The following is an 8,208-nucleotide window of genomic DNA, read 5'->3' as shown; positions in this document are numbered from 1 at the left end:
CATCCTTCACAACCTGGGATACGAAACGTTACAATTTACGAATTTAGGTACCCCCCTTGATTAGGTACTTCACCTTTCTGCGGTAGACTGGAACTTGGTTAATAACTATGATTCTGTAGATGAAAAATTTGAGGCTTTCGATAAAAAATATAGTGAACTATACGACCGAAATTTCCCAATTAAGGCAAAAAAGAGTAAACCAGGCCGCCGTAAAAACACAAAGCCGTGGATCCAAGAATGGTTACGGTGCGCATGTGATCGCAAAAATAAATTTTATGAAGATTTTGTCACAAACCCGACCACTGAAAATGATATTAGGTACAAGAAAATGAAGAAATTTGTGAATAAACACGTGGATAAGGCCAAAAGCAAATATTACAACGCGTACTTTACAAAATATTCTAGCGACAGCAGAAAACAATGGCAAATGGTTAATAACTTGTTAAACAGAAAGAAAAAAGGCAAAATTAAGATAAACAAAATTAACTATAATGGGAGCGAGATAACAGATTCTCAGCAAATTGCGAATAGCTTCAATGACTATTTCTGCAATATAGCTGAGACTCTTAAGAGAGAAAATGGACTCGTATGCTCTGAGGGCAGGACTATCGTAACAGAAACTCAAGATAGCAAATGCCAGCGGAGCATGAATCTAGAAGATTCGTCCGCATCAGAAATAATTGAAATAGTTAAGGGTTTGAAGATTAAGTCGACTTCTGATATGAGTATACTTCCCCTGAAAAAAGTGAGCAATATACTTGCACCAGTGCTTAGCTGCCTAGTCTCTGCGTCTCTACATCAGGGGAAGTTTCCGCATAAATTGAAAATCGCCAAAGTTGTTCCACTTCACAAAGGTGGGTCACGTGCTGAAGTTTCAAACTATCGACCTATCTCACTACTCTCATGTTTCTCAAAAATCTTTGAAAAAATTATGCAAGCGCGACTATTAGATCACTTAAAGACAGAGAAAATCCTATTTGACTCTCAATACGGATTTCGGGCTGGGCACAGCTGCGAACATGCTTTACTAGAAGCCCAAAACCATATTCACAGGGCACTAGAAAAAAAGCAGGTCACAGCACTGCTTCTATTGGACTACAGCAAGGCCTTTGACATGGTTGACAGCAGTATTCTTCTGAGAAAACTTGAGCACTATGGAGTTCGGGGGTTGGCTTTATCTTGGTTTCACTCATATCTAACCGATAGAGAGCAATACGTGAGCGTCAACAACTGCAAGTCCTCTCACCTCAAACTTAACTACGGAGTACCACAGGGCTCCATTCTCGGACCAATTCTGTTCATAATCTACATCAACGACCTTCCTCAGATTAGTAATTTAGCTAAACATATTTATTTCGCTGACGACGCAAACCTAATAATAAGTACAGATACATTTGAACAACTTAATGCATTGGTGAATGAGATTCTGACTTTGATAATTGATTGGGCTACTAATAACGGGCTTAAATTAAATGCTAGCAAAACTAAATATATGATCTTTACAAATAAGAAAACTAAGGATATAGAAATCTACATGGGAGGTGAGCGACTAAAGCAAAGTTATCACGAAAAGTTTCTTGGCGTGATCATTGATACTAAGCTAAATTGGGCCCACCACATTAGACATTTAGCCACTAAAGTATCTAGAAATGCGGGTATTCTCTACAAACTCAAAGGCTCAGTACCTAACAAAGCACTCAAGTTGATATACAACAGCTTTGTTCAGTCTCGCTTGTACTACTGCTGCACAGTTTGGGGAACAAGATCGCTAAACTCCGTTAAAAGAGTCTTCTCGGCCCAGAAAAAGGGCATTCGCGCTGCAGATAACCAATACCACCGCTATTTTTATGACAAAGATCTGAATAGCACACCTTCACACACAAAGGAAATTTTCAATAAACTAGAAGTATTAGCTTTACCGAACGTGATAGCTAAATGTATATTATGCTTAATGCACAAAGTTTATTCTAACACTGCACCACCAAATATTATAAGAATGTTCACTGTTTCAAACTTAAACGCACCTAGAAGAGAACCTGAGTTCTTTGCAGTACCATTTAACCGTTTATGTAATTCAGACAAGAGCATTTCTTACATTGGGCCTAAGTTATATAACCAAACAGTCAACATTATTAACAAGGACATAAAATATGTCACCACTTGCCTACAAGACAAATTCCTAAATTCATTCAAGTCTACAGTCAACAAGCATGTGCTTACTGCACAAGCACATAAACCGGATGACAAGGACTGGGACAACTCAAATTTCGTACTTTTAGAAATTTAAATAATTTGGTACAACATACGTTGATCATAATAACGAGCAACAAAACTTTAACCTCATAACAAAATATGACTATCTTCGAGCATTTTTTACAATGCTATCGACACCGCGCAATTTCACTGTCATTTACAACTTTTAAAAGATAAAAATATCACCGCGCATTCTTCAGACCCTGTGTCGCTGTTCTAAATTTATGTCAAGAGATAAGAGTTATTTAAAATTCTTAATAATACTATTTAAATTTGCTAATAGCATAATCATATTTTATACATTATTAATACTTTATACATTGTGTGCATATATTTATATTTGATTGTAATTAAAGATTTTAAGGCGTTAGTGCCGAGTAATGCCTTCGGGTAGTGCTCCTCACCAGTAATTTATAACGCAGTTTTATGTTTAAAATGGTTTATCATCGTCGCAAGTGTCAAAAAGATTAGTAAGTTAGAATACCGGCAGCTAAAAATTTTCCACTTTCGAAAGATATGCTAAAAGTATTACAAATGATTGCTTTTTTTGGAATGTTTCTAATGAAGTTTTAGTAAGAATTGAAGGGGCCAGTTATGTCAAAGAGAAACATAACAATTATCTTTGGTTCCATCCTTATGTGGCAAAGAAGCGTTTTATAAATCTTTATTCCACTGGGAAGTTTTTTGTATCACGTTGCGACCCCCACGGTCGTTTCACTATCGTCCTGACCATACAACGTATGACAAGAAGTTTTTAAAATAGGGTAATGTTTTTGATAATTAACATTTTTTAAATATTGTATTTGATAAATAATTAATGTTGGTGGGGAAATATTTATTATATATTTTTTCACATAGTGCTATGATATTTTGTAGACATGTGTGATGATGTGATGTCATAAATTATACTTAAATACTTTACTTTATCGAATTATCAATTTCAGTTTATGAGTTATTTTTGAGTTTTTTAGTCACGCACTTCAACAATATTACCATTTCTAACCTTATTATAAAAGTCTGTGAAGTAGAGCAAATTTTAGTGATCACCACTGAATGGCATGAAATCGGCACTTCAGTGATTGTTCCGTACTTCTCAGTAGCATATAGGATGGTCTCCCACCGCAGGAAAGTATCTGCTATAAGAGAATCCTCAAAGTCAGAGCACATCCCTGAGGAGAACATCTCTTCTACTTCCCCAGCTTCCAGTTGCCTTTTGTAGACATTCAGCTTTAGGAGTTCACCTCCAAATGGATGGTTGTTGAATGAAGCCTCCATTGTTGCTGTCTTGTGGTACTGTCCTATAGCGATTGTTCCTCCCACAGTCAGTTTTACGTCACCAGATGCTTCCTGTGCTATTGCCTCACCATCAAAATATAGTACCCTGGTCTTAGTTTCATAGCCCCATGTAATGCAGACGTGGTGCCATTCATTTGAAGGAACGGCCTGGCTGTTAACTATATCATTCTTGTTCATGTAAGCATAACCCCTTATCCTGCCTGAAATTAAGATCTCATAATTCCTGGAAGGTGCATTGTACGTGAACCAGGCATCATGAACATTATCAGCTGTTTTCTTGTTGATCCATGAACAGACCGAAATGGCTTCCTTTACCGGTTCCATGTCCAGTTGCAGCATCATGTAGCTCTGGAAATCGTTGCCAAAGCTCAGAGCAGTGGCGGTACCGTGAGCCGAGGACTGCTCCACGGAGTAGGACAGGATCAGGAGTGTTAGATAAAACAGAAACATTCAGGCAGAGTCGAGAAATGAAAATGTCGAGAATGAGAAGGTTTCCTGGCCATAAGGAGATGTCTCCAGTCTCGTCAGCGTCACAGGGCGTCCGCTTACGTGCCCCATTGGATTTGCAGTGTCAGGGCTCCAAAACAAAAACTTTTTGACTAACTCTCAATCTGCCAACATCAAATCTTAACACTTTTATTATATTCTCAAATTCTTTTGTAGTCTTCATCTTCCTTAATATTGTTCATCAAAACGTTTCAGTTTACGTACATCGCTCATAATTTTAAAAGTTGTTTCATATTAAGCATGATAAAATTGAAATATACAGTAATATTTCAACACGTTCTAGCTCATTCTTTCGTGCCTACGATTCGAATAACAATAAAAATGACAATGACTAGCCGTATTATGATAGTCATTCCAGAGAAATAATTACTTGAGGTGTGGGCAGTAGTAGTAGTAACCTAAACCATTTTGATAGAGTAAACTATAGATTGAAGAACTGATGATAATTATAATTTAAGCTTAAGATAATTTACCAGAGTTGGTATAGTAAATTTGCTCTTTATCTGTATCACTAAACACTCAAAAGTGTGGCCAGTGTTAAATTGGGTGAGTTCAGGTTCATTAAACAACCACTTTAATCAATTATCATGGATCGAAAAACTTATACACATTCATTCAAACATGAACACAATATTATTGTAACATCATGTAAAGATAAATATAATGATAACAATACAAATCATCAGATCGATTATACCTATTGACTATTCCCGCAGACTACCTCTACACTATCATAAATGTCTAACCAAAGTGTTACACCACCAGATCTCTCATTATCTGGATTACCACGATCATTACAGACTGATGTTACTCTATCTACGAGCATTAACAGAAAATATCCTAAAATTGTCTCTATTTAACCAGTGTTCTTATGCACACCGATCTAACACTTCAGTCCAATTGCTAAAACATACATAGTTTAACAACTAAAACCTTGGTAGTGAGTCCCACTGTTCAATCAACAACTCAAAAGTCACCAACCATGTCACTCTGCAGTAGCTGTACCAACTTAGACGTAGCTCTGTTGACATTTGTCCATTGTACTCAAGATGCGTTGCAGTTGTCAGCTATCCACCATTCCACATCATACCACTAAACATCTCATCATGTAATAGCAGGAGACTATTACTTGTAAGTGAACATTGGTTAGATAAAATAACGAATACATAATACCTTACGAGATATATTTATTATATGGTACAAAATTCAGGGATTTTTGGAAAAAATGGGAAAAAATCCCCATATTTTTGTACTGAATTTCTGAAATTTCGTACTGAATTACTGAATTTCTGAAAAAAATCCCCATATTTTCGTTCCCCCATAATTTTGATCCCCGCTAATTATGATCCACATAAATATGTCTTGTAAGGTATATCATAAAATATCTTGGAATAGTCAATCTTCAATTAAAGTATCAATATCAGTAAATATCAGATATATAAATTCAATATAAGGGCAGGGGTATATATCAACAACCACTGCCAGGGCCCAGGGGGTAGGGGCGTGCAACGTTACGCCACTTTCTATGATCACCTTGCTTTGACTAAACGACAACTGAATCCCGTTACAGTTAAGTGTTGCTGTTCCTAGACTATACTTACAGCTTTTCTGGATTTGGCCTATAGATTAGTCCTCGGCCCTTGCTACCATGGTTCTATAGAACTGGTAGTGAGGACTAATCTTTAGAACAAATCCAGATAGAACTATAGAAGACAGTATAAAGTACCATTTAATTATATAAGGGTTCGTTCACATATTACGTAATCAATATTTTAGCAATTTTTACCCCCCTCCCCCCTTCCGTAATCAACTGTAATTAAGACCCAACCCCCCCCCCCCCCCCCCCCTCCTGACAGCAATATTACGTAATCATGGCCTGACCGTGAACGACCCCTAACTGCAATATTATAATGTTGAATTATAATTTAACATTAATATTGCAGTTATATAATTAGATGGTACTTTATACTGTCTTCTATAGTTCTATCGTAGTTCAATTCGGTTATCATAAAATTATGAAGATGAACATTCCCTGGCTCTACAGGCAACGTCACTGACATCTTCTCGTTTTTCTTAGATTATAGCTGTTCTGGATTTGTTCCAAAGATTAATTCTCCTCACTACCAGTTATAATTTGTATATAATTAAACAGTAACTGTTCTATTGTCTACATAATTTGTATAATTTGTATAATTTTCAGAGCTATAGGAGCTGACTTGTGCTCATGAGGGAACGTTTGCACTGTGTCTCGTGGATATTAAGATAAAGGTATATAATTAGTGTGTTACTGTTACCAGTAATATACAAATAAAATTAAAGCGTTTTTTATCGCCTTTTTTATACTTAGCGTATAAAATCTCGGGCTTACCACTCACACACTGTCCACTGAGTAACCCCATTGAGATGTGAAATAATTCGTTATTCAGCGTTATGTCACATTGTGTCTTGCATCGTTAGGTTTATTACATCAATCAAACGTAACGTACAATAAATCATTGATTATTTGTGAATGAATACTTGATGGGAACAATTGAGAGAAAACGACACATCTTATTAAACCAGCACATCGTATTAAACCAGCTGTTCACAGCAAAAATAGAAAGTATAATACTCACAGGAAACCTTACTGGCTGGGGCCTATCTCCGAAAGTAAAAGAGATAGAGACTTCCGGTTTTTTGCAAAATGTTCGTTTTGTAAATTTAAAGTTAGCTCCCCAGGACTCAGGAGCACAATTTGGAAAAACGTAAATTTTGAGTTATCCGGAAAAGTCTTATTTTGGGCCGAATAAAATAAAAGTTTGCAACTTTAACTTTGCAGATTCCTGTGCTCTGATTTGATGAATTGCGTCAGGCGTGCAACCAGTGTACTTAATGTCGCGCTCGAGCTCAAACCGGCTGTAAAAAAGAGCACCTCCAGCTAGCCCGCCAGCCAGCAATGTTTTCTGGGTATCTTAATGCATGACTGATGACGAAGTACCCAATTAGGGCTAGTACAAGCCAAACACAAGGATCTATCGCATGAGGATCATATACTTTTTAGCTTCCCAGTCGTTTAACTGATCTTCAGGTGACATTGAGTGACGCGATCAGCTCCACTCCTTGTCACATTAGCTTTTAAATTACAACCCAACTGATGAATCAAACTGCAAACACTATAAACTGTAGTTTAACGGAGAATTACGGCTCCTTTAAGTTTCCCAAAGTCGTGAAATTGAACCAAACATGAAGTGAAAGTCGTAAGTTCGGATCAAAGAACCCTGCTCCGCATGAGCTGCATGTTCGCAATCTATTAGTTATGGAATATGCTCTGATCTACCATTTTAATTTTGTTATTTGTGCTCAACTTTATCGAGTTTTATTACTCTATAGTTTCTAAATTCGGACTATATTTAATGTATAGTTAAACTAATATTTTCAATGTGGACACTGGACATATTGTTACTATTTCATTTTCAAGGATAGGGCTACATTCAAAATTTCGGTAATATAAAGATGTATACTGTTTAATCAAGTAATAATGTTGAACTAACGATAGACAATTTGACCATTATCATGGGTAGAGTGGACGGCTGCCAGGCCAGTGTCTCTCAGTCTTTCACAAACAAAAGGAAATGATATTAATTTGAATAACCGTCCGCGTCCTGCAAATGCAAAATGATACAGAGAATGAAATCGGTCGCTCACTTCTCCCATTCATTCACGGCTTACGAATTGTAATAAGTTTCGATTAATTGCATCAATCACATGCTGTAAAAATCTCTTTGGGTTGCTTTCGGATAGTATTTCGGGATAGTTGGTAGTTAGTGTCCAATTAGCTGATGTTCATTGAATCTTTATTGCCGAGTACAACTGCCTTCGGGTAGTTCTTCTTAATATATTACAATTGTAAATGAACTTTATACTCATTCAAGTTGGCATTAAATTCAAATATAATGCCATTTAACTGTCGTGGAAAAGCAAAATTTGTTCGAAATCACGAATGAGAAAAATTCTCACCTTTCCGTAAATTTGTGCATGTTGGTGTTTTATATATATTTTGATAGCATGCAAAGTTTCAAAAGATTTCAAAATGAACTTGGATCACAACGGGACTCCAAAGTTGACAGAAAATGGTGAAAATAGCAATTTTCAGTACAACAAGTTAAAAATTGT

Source organism: Bolinopsis microptera, chromosome 11, assembly GCF_026151205.1.
Source record: "Bolinopsis microptera isolate Bmic1 chromosome 11, MBARI_Bmic_1.0, whole genome shotgun sequence".
Taxonomy (NCBI): Eukaryota; Metazoa; Ctenophora; class Tentaculata; order Lobata; family Bolinopsidae; genus Bolinopsis; species Bolinopsis microptera.
The sequence above is the reverse complement of the archived record's forward strand: the minus strand, read 5'-3'. Positions refer to the sequence as shown.